The following is a 13,940-nucleotide window of genomic DNA, read 5'->3' as shown; positions in this document are numbered from 1 at the left end:
TTCTCTGAACTCACTCCAATTAGCCCTATCTTTATTGAAGTGTGATGCTCAAAACTGGGCTCAGTATTTGAGCTGAGCTGAGTACCGAGTACAACAGATTAATTACTCCATACATTTTGCAGGCTATGTGTCTTTTTCATCCATCTATACCTTTTTCACAACAGCTTGATTATGTTTACTCATGTAAGATTCATGACTTACGTGTCATTTTCAAAATCCACTGCTTAACCAGCTGTCCTGTGTCCTGCATATGGCTATCCTGCCCAAGTGTAGGACCATGCACTTACACCTATTAAATATTACCTTATTCCCCAAGCCATTTCTCCAATGTATCAAGATCGTTTTCAATTCTAATCCCGTTCTTCAGCATCCTTCCAATCAAGCCCCTGTGGAACTGACTGAAAGATTCCTACCAAGTTTACTAGGAACTGGATTTGGTCCCAAATAATTACAAATGCCCACAAAAGGAAGTCTGCAATCTGTTGAACAACTATAATATTTTATCTCTACATAAACAAAATGTTCCTACTAACTGTTTTATGGTTCTATAGTTACTTCAGTCTTGTCTGAAATAAACTTTAGGGGATTTTATTTAAATAGCAACAATAATAACATGCCAAGTAAGCACCATAACCCATCATAATGTAAATCACTACTTTGTTTCAGCTGGTATCAGCCTCTGTGCCCTAGTGCATGTACGTGTACACGGGAGTCAACAAATCTGTATTACAGCACAGTGTGCTGCTGGGTGTATCAATAGTCTGTCTCAACCTGAGGTACAGTTACATCCTGTCCTTATCTCCGATAAGACCTCTACATGAAAAAAATTACACAAAAGAAGAATTTAATTTAATAGCTTTGATGTTGTTATCCCAGAATTGACAGGTCTCAGAAAGCCCGGCTGAACATTGAAGTCTTCCAGACCACACAAAAGAAACTGAATTTAGCCTCATTCATGCCCATCCTGAATCATCTTATCAGTCCCTTTCACATAGCCTGAAGCAGGATCAGTCCAGAGAGAATGCTCCTGAGGTCTTCTATGTCATCTACTGCCTCTGCTCTAACTTCACTCTTCTCTGCTAGAAGCTCATTTCAGTCAGTCTTATTAACTATTATCAGCAGGTGCCTTCATTAAATATCTCTTCTTTATCACTGATTATGGACAAATATATTTAAGAACCGCAGTTTCTCCTGGCTAGTGCCCATCTGCCCAAATTTTAAAACGATTTACTCTTATCATCTGCGATAAGAAACTTACTCTTCTGGTTACAATTCTGCACTTACTTTGCATTGGCTTATCTTTTTGCCATAATCAAGGATGCATCTTTCATTTGGGTCACAACTTAAAGACTATACCAACGCTGCGGCTCTGTGGTTTTAAATATGGAATTTCCTTTCCTCTGTTGCTTATTTCGGTAGCCTGTCTTACAGACTTTATAGTCTAGTAACATATTAATTTCTAAGTACATACCACTAGATGTCTCATGAAAAAACTTGATATATTTTACTTCTGTTCTTGAAATACGGTCTCTGACATTACTACAGTCCACTGAATTTCATGACATGATCATTGGGGTTTGGCACATGAGAATCCCAATGACATAAACCATCTAAAACTAAATGAGATGCCTCTTACGTAGACATCCACATCTGCAGAAGTCATATGGATTCCAATTACAGTCAATGGAGAGAAACCGGCACATTTATGAAGCGATTCATCTGACCTGTATTACATGTCCAGGTTAAGATGAGATTAATTAAAAAGGTGACTAACTGGCTGAGATAAATCCTATCCCTCTTGCGATGAGTCTTGTTAATTATAACAAGCTGCAAGACTGGTTCCGCCACTTCTCCATTTAGTCTGTATTTCTTGGAAAAGAAAGTAGTTCATCACCTGATGATGCTGACAGGTTGCTCATGCAATAGCATACCTTCTTTATTCATTTCATATATTCCAGGGAGACAGTCTGTGGTTCCCACCTCTTGTCTAAGGCTTGACTGGCACCACAGGCATTAATTATTCTGAACCATTCCACTGCTGGTGACTGCAATACTCATAGTGTTCAGTATTTCTTTTTTCTACCTCTCCAGCTCATTCCATACTCCCGAGGGTACACAGTGCATGGTGACTTTATCATGCTCAAATGCCCTGCCACATTTTGCTACGTGTCACTGCTGAATAAAATACTCATATCATTGCTCAGAAAGGAGGCCTAATACCATTCTTAGGGACCTATTTCATCCCATGCATAATTATGGCATTAAAAAATAGTGATACAAACACTGTACATCTCTCTCCATTGGTTGCTAAGCTCAACTAAGTGAAATTATTTTTATTCAGTTTTTCAACTGAGGGTTGTGTTTCACATATAATTCCCCAAGATGAACACAAACACAAACAAGCCCAAATACATCAACACAAAGTATTTGTAGGAAAAATCTGAACTGTCAAAAGGCAGTGCATTACTACAATACACATGCACTGAAAATGGCAGACAAGTCCAGATGGATTGCTTTGTCAGCAAGAAGAGGTAAGCTTTTACAATTTCTAACTCATCACTCCAAGTAAAGTCAATTTTCTCGTTTTCAGCTAGTAAATGTTTTGTATTCAAAATCAGAAATACAGTCACTTCAGATATGAATGAATTCTAAAATAAAAATTAACATACAGTTAGTCATTGTAAGATCACAGAAAGTGTTAGTTGTGCTCTATCTATTCCCTTGATGTGTCAGGAAATAGGAAGCTATCAATAATGAAATGAATGAAAATTCATATATAATCATAAAATAATATATTATACTCAAAACATGGCAGGAAAAACAATCAGTATGTATGTACCCTTTCCAAAGCACAGAACCCCTGAGTCATAAAGCATATTACAAAGAATTTTACAAGAGAAAAAGAGATGTGGAAATATTTCTTCATCCCATTCAGGGCAAATCAAGACTATAGTTTTGCCAGCATGACTATCGGCCTGGAGCACGAAAACAGACCATGTCTAGCCACTGTAGCTACACCAGCACGCCACATGTCCCTACAAACATCCCTAACTACGACAGCTATGCCCATCCCCTCAATACAGCAAGAATGTCACTTCCCTGGTCTAGCCGTATGAAAATTGCTAACGCGACTTAATGGCAGTGCGAGATTTTCTTCCATTTTGTCAGGACGTACTTCTCTTCATCTACTAAACACAGATTAGAAACATGGTGCACAGAGTCCTTGCATAGCAGGTGGTAGTTCCAAACTAGACCGCAAATACTACTGGACCTCCCAAGTTTCTGACACGGAAACTCATTTTTTAACATCTCACCAGTTCCTACCACTGCAGGAGGAACTAGCAAGAGCACCCTGCACCCCAAAATCCCAATTTCATAAGTAGTTTTTACTGAAACAAAAGCAACCCTGTGTGATGGTAGCAATGAGAAATAACTGGTCACGGTTTCTGATGCTTGCAACTACCAAGTCCCATATTATTTCTAGACCTGGTTTTGACTGGACCATATGGAAGATGAGATTGAAGAGCTGTAAGTAAACATAAGAACTGAAGAACAACCCAGAGAAAGCAGATCAACTTTCTCCTCTATCTGAGCACACAATGAGATGAGATAAAATTTATCTGATTCCACACGTGATTTGCGTAAAACCCTGAAACTATTTCAAGGAGTTAAGTTTATTTTAAATATAAGCTAATTTGGAACAAAGCATGATGGCTGGGGCTATAATTTCCCATGATACTGTCAAAAAGAAGGCATCTGTGAAACACCTACGCCTGATAGGGTCACTAAACTGAAACTTTATCTAGGCATAATTAGGCAAATTCACACACAGAATGCCTGATACCTTGCAATTCCGTGTTACTACTATTTTAGACATAGAGCATTACATTACAAATGCTATCCAAACTGGAATAAAAGTACGTATGCTCAGGAAAAAGGCCTGACAATCACAGAGACAAGAATATTCTTGAGATTTCCTCACATGCAACAAACCAAAAATTGAAGAAATTCCCCTCCAATCTACCAGATTTATGGGGTAACAACTTTTGAGTGGACCACTACCTAACACAAATCACTAAGTGCTCAGGACACCAGCCTAAAAATCCAAAGCTGGATAAAATCTAGGCAGCTTGTATCCTCTTAATTATCAGGAAGATGGCCTTCAGTTCATTAGGCAGGGACTGACTGAATCAGAGTCTTGGGACCACTGCCAAGACAGCCTGTTTCAAGATCAGCTGCTCATGAAGGACAGTTATCTACTCTTGCTTTCAGTGTACAGACTGAAATTCTCCAAAGACTGCCTGACAGTCATGAACACATACCAAATACCAGGTTTGTGCTCAGCCATGCAGCTCAATGGCAAAACCTTTTGCCAGAGTTGGAAGACCTTGCTCCGCCTGCACTACATGCTTGCAAGAAATCAAAGACTCACACAATCAGCTTTTCCACAGTATTTTCTCTCTTGTCCATCTGCTACCATTCCTATTTCTAATTAGTCAAACTTGAAGATATTTCCTCCAGCATTTCTAAATAACATGAAGTGCCTAATATAACATGTAGCATCTTGAATGAGGTCCATGCCAATAGTGAGTCATAGAACCTCCTAAGGATTCTCTGTTCAAAACTCCACATGAGGTTTATTCATATTTCACCAATACTCACACCAAAGCAGGGATTTCATCAAGATTGTACTGAACGCTATGAAAGCCCGTTTGAAGAAACAGGATGGCCCACACAAGATATTTTTGGATGACTTTATCCCAGGTGAGTTATTCATGTGTGGGCTCCCTTGCACAAGTTCCTTATTATTTGCTATATAACAGTGAAAATTGAGACGTGTTAGACCGCAGTACCTTCCTGTACTCCAGAGGCCAAAGCACTCTGTAACACAGCTAGCACGTTCATCACTGAGTCAAAGATGCACGCTCTTCCCTGAAATCATAGGGGTTTGAATCACTAAATAGGCTCCTCCACAGAAACAGCATGTTTGAACTTCACCACAAGGAGCTGAAAAACACTTCCCTATTTTTAAATAGGGAACCAGAAAGGGGCTTTAACAGAATTTCCCTAAGGACTTACATAGTACTTAGTCCTCTTTCTAGTCCTATTTCAGTTCTTTCCGTAATTGTGTAATTTGTCAAGATGGAGCTAAAAAAACAACCAGGCTTCTGGCTGATGGTAGGAGACAGTTTTTCTTGGCTTTTCAAGAAGTGCTTGACTTCATCTGTCTGGCTAGCAAAAACCAGCACAAACACACATTACAGTGTCCAGAACACTGCAGGTAGTTATTAAACAATTAAATCATTACAAAAGTAAGATGCACTTCTACTAGAAGAGTTTACCAGTATATACCACGTACTGTACTACTGTACTACTTACTCTATAAGCTTTCCCAATATAACATATGGAGTAGCATAACATACAGCAACATACTGTACTCTGCTGTTGACTTGGATAACCTTCTGTTCCCATTCTCATACGAGTCCAAGCAGTTCACAATGCGACAGTGTGTTATTTGGGACATATCTGAAATATGCATAAATATTTGACAAAGTCTGAGCAGACACAGAGCTCTTTGCATACGTTTCAACTTTATATTTGCTAATACTACAGAATAAAAACAGAACTGCACCCAGCTCTTCCTCCAATATTTAGTACTTCGTAGCCATCAACTGCAGATTCTTTTTTCTCATTGAAAAGTCAGCATCGGGAAGATCTCAGAGAGTGTACATTATTTTTCCAGTAGAAAACTCATCCCTTACACAGAAAGTGAGCAAATATAAATTACAGCTATTAAGAAAACATATTCTGAACAATGCAACAATCTTTTTGCCTATTTTGTATCTACTTTATACAATCAGATTTAATATTATTTTATATCAAAATATTTTTCAGTATTCTAAATACATTTCAAATACTAAACAGCTTTGAAACCTTATTTGCTACAAACATTTTAAAAACTGAAGCTACAACTGTTCATCTCCAGACCCTACATCCTGAGATATACATATTTGCATTTTTAAACTAGTAACATAGTAGTACAGTTTAAGGAAACTATATGCAATGCAGTAAACCACAACAGCAGCTTGTTTTTACCCAAAATGAATTATGCGTCCAGTCTGACAGTGTTTGTAATTTATACTGTACATCATGTCAGGTTTCATATAATAGAGCCATAAATGATAAAATAGTTGCTGTTGATTTTTACTAAACTATGTAAACTTCAACAAGAAACTATTGAGATGACTTCTAATACTTTTGAAGAGACATTACAGTGGTCAATAGCATACTTAGGCACTTCTTGACAAACTACCGTAGTCAAATTTTTCAAACTTGATGGCAAAATTATATATATTGAATACCTTAAAGAGGAAACAGAAAGAGACATTCAAATGAATTTATTACCCATTAATCTCTTTTAATCTCTCCTTCAGTTTGTCCACTCATGTCTTGCCCTCAATCTTGCAAAATATCTGAAAAGGAGGCATCAGCTTTGGTTGTTAAATAAAATATGTGTATTTGGGGCTTAATTATTAAACATAATTATTTTTAATGATGGGTTAAATACAAAAGATGTGTGCAGAAAGACATCACTGAATTTACAAACCCAGCAGAGTAAAACATGAAACTATTAATACAACAGAACAAAACAAAAAAAAAAAAAAAAAAAGAAAATGGGAGAAAAATACAAGTAGAAAGAAATGCCAGAAAAGGAAGTACTCAAATTTTGGACTTATGAGAAGACATTGAAGGAGAGATGTAAGAATCAGTCAGACATAGGACAGGGTGGGTAGAAAGAACTGGGAATTATTTGTAAAAAAAGAAAATGCTAGAATTGTAGAAGTAAATAAGTGTATTGGGTTTGCATGGCAAGGTTTTGGTAGCAGGGGGGCTACAGGAGTGGCTTCTGTGAGAAGCTGCTGGAAGCTTCCCCCATGTCCGATAGAGCCAATGCCAGCCGGCTCCAAGACGGACCCGCCGCTGGCCAAGGCTGAGCCCATCAGGGATGGTGGTAGCGCCTCTGGGATAATGTATTTAACAAGGGGAAAGAGCAGCTGTGCAACAGCAGCTGGAAGAGAGGAGTGAGAATATGTGAGAGGAACAACTCTGCAGACACCAAGGTCAGGGAAGAAGGAAGGGGATGAGGTGCTCCAGGCGCTGGAGCAGAGATTCCCCTGCAGCCCATGGTGAAGGCCATGGTGAGGCAGGCTGTGCCCCTGCAGCCCATGGAGGTTAACGCTGGAGCAGATATCCACCTGCAGCCCATGGGGGACCCCATGCCAGAGCAGGCGGATGCCTGAAGGAGGCTGTGACCCTGTGGGAAGCCTGCACTGGAGCAGCTCATTTCCCTGAGTCAAGTCTGTTTTGCCCGTGACGGTAATTGGTGAGTGATCTCTCCCTGCCCTTATCTCCACCCATGAGCCTTTCGTTATATTTTCCCGCCCTGTCCAGTTGAGGAGGGGAGTGATACAGCGGCTTGGTGGACATACGGAAGGGGAAGAGGTGAAAGACACTCTTCTCCAAGGCACTCTAACTAACATACTGGAGGAGGGGGAGTGCTTATGCTGTGTAAAGGAGCACTTGGAAAACGAGAGGTAGAACCAAAAGAGCATAAGAAACACAGAATTCAAGAGGGGAAAATGGACACCAGAACTCAGGTTTGCCAGCAGGTCACCAGGTAAAACAGCCAAGCACCACCCTGATTTAACGGGATTGGGGTGAGGAGGGGGGAATGGAGAAGGACTAGTGTTACAGATCTGCAAAGTCACAAAGGACAATGGAACAAAAAGAAGGTGGTTATTTTATGGAACCACATATTTATGGCTATTTTATATGCTGGTGTTTTAAAGACTAACACAAGATCTTGATAGCTAAAGGAAGGACGTAGTATGGGAAAGAAAATGGTTAGGAGTGACACACAAAGAAAATTATCGCTGATGACAGGACATGTAAAGATATAAAAGGTTTCAAGAAAACAGAAAAACATGTAGATTAAGGGCAGACAAGAGAAGGTGACCTCCAAGCCAAAGACTCATGCAAAGAGTGACTGTAGGGAGGTTGGGGACAAAGCCAAAACTATTGGCTCTGACAAGCTTGCCTCAGTGTCCTGCCAGTGGACTGAACTGATTTGACCAAGACAAGGTGAAAAACCTGCCAATAGTAGTATGATGGATCATCCAGCAAAATGAGGAAGGTACAGATAATACTAAATCTAGAATACTCCTAGGAACCTTTGGAATGACACCTAATTAAGTCATAATTACAAGAGTTCCTCAGAGGCATGCGTCAAAACCAGTGTTCCCACGTACAAGGTAGACTTGGCTTGGGGAGCTAAGGGAGAGCAAAATTCAATCACAACAGGCTTCACAGAAAACTCTGCATCCATGCGGGATTCAGAATAGCAAGCTGAGGATAGGTACCTAGAAGAGAGGCAGAGTCATCCTTTTAAAAGAATGGTTGCTATAGCAAATTTACCTTCGCTTTTCACAGCTATGGGACCAAGGGAAGGAAGCCTGAACCCGCTTTTCCCTGTTTTCCAGAAGTGCCCTATATTCTACATTACAAAATACTCTGTAATGAGATGCTCTTCATTCCTCCTGGGCCCAGGCTGTTAGGCAAAATGAAATGCAGTAATAAGCTAAAGGGGCTTGTGTCCTGGAATTTTAGCATGCTGATTTTAGGTATGTTGGCTTTGGTCAAATGGGTAAGTCACACTCACATAATCCTCTATATAAAAAATATGATAAACCAAATTTACCAAACAGGTTCCAGATAAAACAGGAAGACAGGTAGACAAAAAACATTACGGAAAATATTTCTGCCAAGTTTTGAAAAGGTTGACTTTGAACATCTGGTTTCTCAACAATTCCAGAAAATCCATTTAAGACTTTTTGCTGACAGGATTCTCTTTAGATAGCCAAAGGAAGTTTAGAAGACAAATCATAACTATGATATAATATATGCTGTTTTACTTTTTCATAGTCAAAATATAAACTGTTGTTATGAAATAATACTGGTACTACATACTAAGGTAAAAAAGCAAGCACCCAACATAGCAATCACTACACACTCACCTACATCTGTAACAACTCTAACAAGCCAAAAGATGGACTACAAATATTATCCTTCCAAGAACTGGGACTGCAATCACCCTGAGAACACAGATTACCCCACTTAAATTCCCTAATAATAGAAGTTGTCCATAACTGTGTGACTACTTACCACTCAGAACAAGAAAGCAGTCATCAAGATCTCACAGAACTAGTTAATCTTTTTCTAAAAGAAAAAAAAAACAAACCTGAACCTCCACTCATTCAGCTAACAAGCTGTCACTACTTGGAACTAATATTTCTCAGGAAGTCCTTAGCCAAAGGTAAATGCAGACAGCATACTCTGATGACTGAAAAAACCGCATCTTTATTCCCAGCTTTCTAAACACCCTCCACCCCTCCCACACATACACACATTTGGTACCATTGTGAACTAAATACTACTATATTCAAGAGACAAAATTGGTGAATACACAAACTGATGTGAATCTAGTTTTTTCCTGCATACTGTAAAACCAGTTTTATTTCTTCTTCTATCTATGGATCTTGCAGATGTCCACAGTGCTGTTTCGCTCCCTCTTGTTTTATACTATTATAAGAAGATGCAGAAAGGCTGGATGAGGTGTCATCAACACACGTAGGACACTCCAAGTTGTATTACTCTCTTATGCTGGTCACCACCACTTAACTCTGTTTTCTCAGTACCTACTTAAAACCACATTGCACTTGAAGAGAAGCTGGCTAAAGATGAATCCAGGAAAATCGACAGGAGAAGATCATTGATGAACACCTGGCAATGTGACCTCAAACAGCCTCAGACTTTCAAGACAGTTGTTTCGGACTTCCTAGTCTACTCCATACCCAAATGGCTGTGATGACAAAAGAACGCTCATCCACCTGCAGCTGACCAAGAAAGATTGTGCTCTTTCCACTTAATGAAGAAAGGACCAAAGTGATCCATACATGAACGGCGTCCAGACTTCTGCAACAAATCTCTAATAATTACATCACATTATCTTGGGAAAAACTGACCACATCTCCGCAAATACTTTGCTGCTGTATTCTAGTCCCTGTTCCAGTATTCTCCATTTTCCTTGTTTTCCACAAACCTCAGTTCATAGTCTCTTGTCTTAATATGCAGGATCTCCACTGGGACCAGCTCTTTCGTTCCCCGGCGCAACCACGACCTTCCACTGTTTCAGCAGAAAATGAAACTGTCAGACAACAGGAGAAAGCTCATGAGTGTGAATGCAGCAACTTTCTCAGCAGCAACTGAATCCACACCAGAAAATCTCAGAATAAAAGTGGATTTGCCATTTTGAAAACTAAACATAAAATTCATACTTCTAACTTGGTTTCCTCTTGGTCAGCTACACATACCAAACAGATACATACTTTCAGGGAAATAATATACACATGAAATTATTCTTACTGAATGGAAGGGAAGAAAAATTTTTATTTCTGTTTTTACTTCATGAGAGGAGAGGTAACACATGTCCCTTCTGCAAACTACAATTCCTTTAAATTTGGAGGGGAAAAAAAATAAAGATCCTAACCTGAGCCAGAAACCAATATCCTAGGAAATCGTGTATCCCAGGTGACCACTTTTCAGAGAACGTCCTAGAATTACAACACAAGTTAAAGAGTTAACATCTCGCTTTGCAGGGTGCTAGAATTCAGGCTCACAGTTCAGTCTTTTTCTCCCGGGAAAGGAAGTACCTACAGATGCTCTTCAGTAACAACTCTGTTAAATATCAAAGGAGAATAAATGAACCCTTCGGGTAAGACAGAGCAGCATCTAGCTTCTTCAGCCAAAACAGTCATTTGTAACAGAATGTTCTTTTAGAGATAAAACTTAGAGGGAATAATTAAGGCCACAGAGAAAGCTGAGAAAGAAAGAAAACTATATTCCTTTATAAATGTCCTGTGTTTAAGCAGCAGTGCTAAAGAACTTCTTGATTTAATTTGTATACAGTTCCCTTGACACTTCTAGAAATTTCAGGTTTAATGATTAAATAATCATTCAGTGTAAAAGTCACTAAGATAGCAGCACAGCTGGGAGACAACAAAAAATATTCTAGTTGAATGAACCAGACCATTTGCTGACTGAGGTACCCACTGCTAATATATTAAACTATTCTAACTCTAAAGAAATAGAAAACAAAAAAGGCATTAAAATTAAAAGCTACAAGTGTTAAAAATAAACAGTGCCAGGCTTGGAATACTGTGACAAATGAATTTTAAGATACTACATTTAGTATAACCACTTAAAAATCAACATGGGGTTTTTTACACTCTCAGGGGTCTTTCAACGTGCCAACCTGTAAAGCGAAGGTGAAGTTACTTACAACTAGTTGAAGATGCACAGTACACACAAGGCAGTGTATAGATCATTCAAGTCTAGTGAATATTTTTCACCTTAGACTACCCTTAGAAGAGGCACATGCACCCAAACATCCCTTGTCCTCATCCTCAGCCCTGCTACAGCACAGGCTGCGCACCCCAAGCTCAGGCAGCTGCTCCGCTAGAACGGCCCCGGGGTGTTGGTGGGCAGCTGCTGACCACAAGCCAGCAGTGCCCCAGCAGCAAGGAGGACCAACCACCTCCTGGGCTGTATGAACAGGAGAAGTGATCATCCCCCTGTACTCCACACTCATTACACCACATCTAGAATACTGGGTCCACTTTGGGGGCCTCCAATACAGGAAAGACATTGATAAACTGGAATGAGCTCAGCAGAGGGTCACCAGGATGGTCAGGCACTTGCCCTGCAAGCAGAGGCTGAGGCAGCTGGGTTTGTTCAGCCTGGAGAAGAGTCAGCTTTGGGGGACCTGACAGCAGCCTGCAGTACCTATGGGAAGGTCACTGAGGCTCTGCACACCAGTGCAAGGTGGGAAGATGACAAAGGCATGAGTTGAAACAAGAGAGTCTAAGACTGGGTAGAGGGAAAACTTTTCATCATGAGGCCAGTCAGGTGGTGGAGCTGCTTGCCCAGAGAGGTTGTGCAGTCTCTCTCAGTCCTTGGAGGTTTTCAAGAACCAACCCTCAGCAACCTGGTTGGATCTAAGAACTGTCCTGCTGTGAGCTGGAGGTTGGACTACAGACTTCCTAAGGTCTCTTCCAACCTGAATTATCCTAAGATCCAGAAGAATTCAGTCACTGGGAAATTATCTTTTTTACTTTGAGTCCACAAGTATATCCACATTATCTGTAGTTCCAAGTTGTTCCCCTGATGCCATTTAATTACCTGGCAAAGGGTATCTGAATGGTTATCAAAAAGAGCAACTACAGAACCGCTTTAGAAAGTGCCACAGGCAAGCTCAAGGCTTTTCTGTCATCACTGAGTAAAGGACACATCTGATGTCACTGTTCTTGAAGATGGGTGGAAAAATTGGAGACATTCCCTTGCAGATTTTGGCCTGGTCCTGTCACAAGGAAAAGTGTTGCAGAACCTGAATAGTGACCTGCTTGCTGTGTAGATTTATCACAGAAGACTACAATGAAGCCAGAACTGGAAGTAAAATCTAGTGTGAAATATCACAAAAATTCAGAACACCACTTGTCACAGGAGACATTGACGCTGAGCAGTTGACCAGAAGGTAAACCGTTGATTCATAGTTAGTATAAACTAGAATTTATTATTCCAAAGTCAACAACTGGTCAAGTGAACTTTATAATCTCTGATGATAGACGAATTGACTTTTAAATGCTTATCTTGAGAACCAGATGCAAAAAGAGAAATCGATAATATGGAGAAACTGAAAAGTCTGGTTAATAATGGGATATACAGAAGAATGATCATCAAAATATGGAAAAAAATATTTCCAAATGCTTAACATGGTCAGCATCTACCTTCAGCATGCTGGTGAAGACTGCAGGAACTGCAGACAGCCAAATGCATAAAAGAGAAAAACGCTATCGATTGTAGCCCTGAGCACATGATTGGTGTTTATGCCCCAATGCCCCTAACAGATTAGAGGGACTAAAGTTCATTACTGTTTTATGGTAATGAAACTTCTGCTTCTGTGTAGTTCATTTGAAATTATTATTTTGCAGATATTGCTTTTAATTCAACCATCTGAGGCCTCACCTGAGGCTCCTCACCCTGCTAAAAAGCACAGAATGAAGCAAAAGGAGAAAATGTACAACATATCCAACAATGGCCTGCAAATTTTTGAAGGAAACCAGGACACTGTCCTGGTGACTGAAAAAAAAAAGAGGGGCCGTCATATGACAGATTCTTAACAAACATCAGCACTTTTCTATACAGGCCAGAACTCTGAAATCACAACGTCCTAGTGAAAACAGCAGCTGCCATGAACCTTGAGGCCACACCTGCACATCTAGAGTACCTTGAAGAGATATTCTAGAAGCAATTTCAGCAAGGATTTCTGTTAGTCAGAGAAGCTGGATACAGACAACGCAAGAGTCCGTAAGTTGCCATCTTTCAGAACAAACAGAATCTGATAGATCGCAAGTCAGAATCACAATAATGAAAATAAACACACACTTTTTTTTTTTTTTTCCAGACTGCCAGACATTTAACATTACCGGAAGAAATGAATGGCATCAGAGCATAGAAAGTCCACATTCATAAAAATATGATGTTTCCTCAGCAATTCTACAGGCAGTAAAATGGCAAAAGATAGTATTCCTCCTAAGAAAGTCAACTGATTTCAGAATGACTTTATTACTGGGGAGCAACATCAGAAGTGCAGACAACTGATGCAAAATACGCATGGGGTCTCCATATGTTCTAATTACAGAAATCTTAACTTAAGCTAACCTTCCACTCACCTGAACATAACCTGACAAGAACACTGGCCACTGCAGTACATTAAACGCTGTCCTCTCTAGCATGAGATGGAGAACACCCAGCCAGAGCCACTG

General features: G+C 39.9%; 1 protein-coding gene across 1 annotated transcript in view; it reads right to left on the bottom strand.

The window, feature by feature from the left end:
* The window catches only part of PRKAR2B (protein kinase cAMP-dependent type II regulatory subunit beta), a 91,894-nt gene that overhangs the window by 27,496 nt on the left and 50,458 nt on the right, over window positions 1-13,940 (bottom strand). The window lies entirely within an intron of this gene.

Source organism: Nipponia nippon, unplaced genomic scaffold, assembly GCF_047370975.1.
Source record: "Nipponia nippon isolate SJK-2023a ecotype South Korea unplaced genomic scaffold, ASM4737097v1 scaffold_3, whole genome shotgun sequence".
NCBI lineage: Eukaryota > Metazoa > Chordata > Aves > Pelecaniformes > Threskiornithidae > Nipponia > Nipponia nippon.
This window is presented reverse-complemented; position numbering and strand designations above follow the sequence as displayed.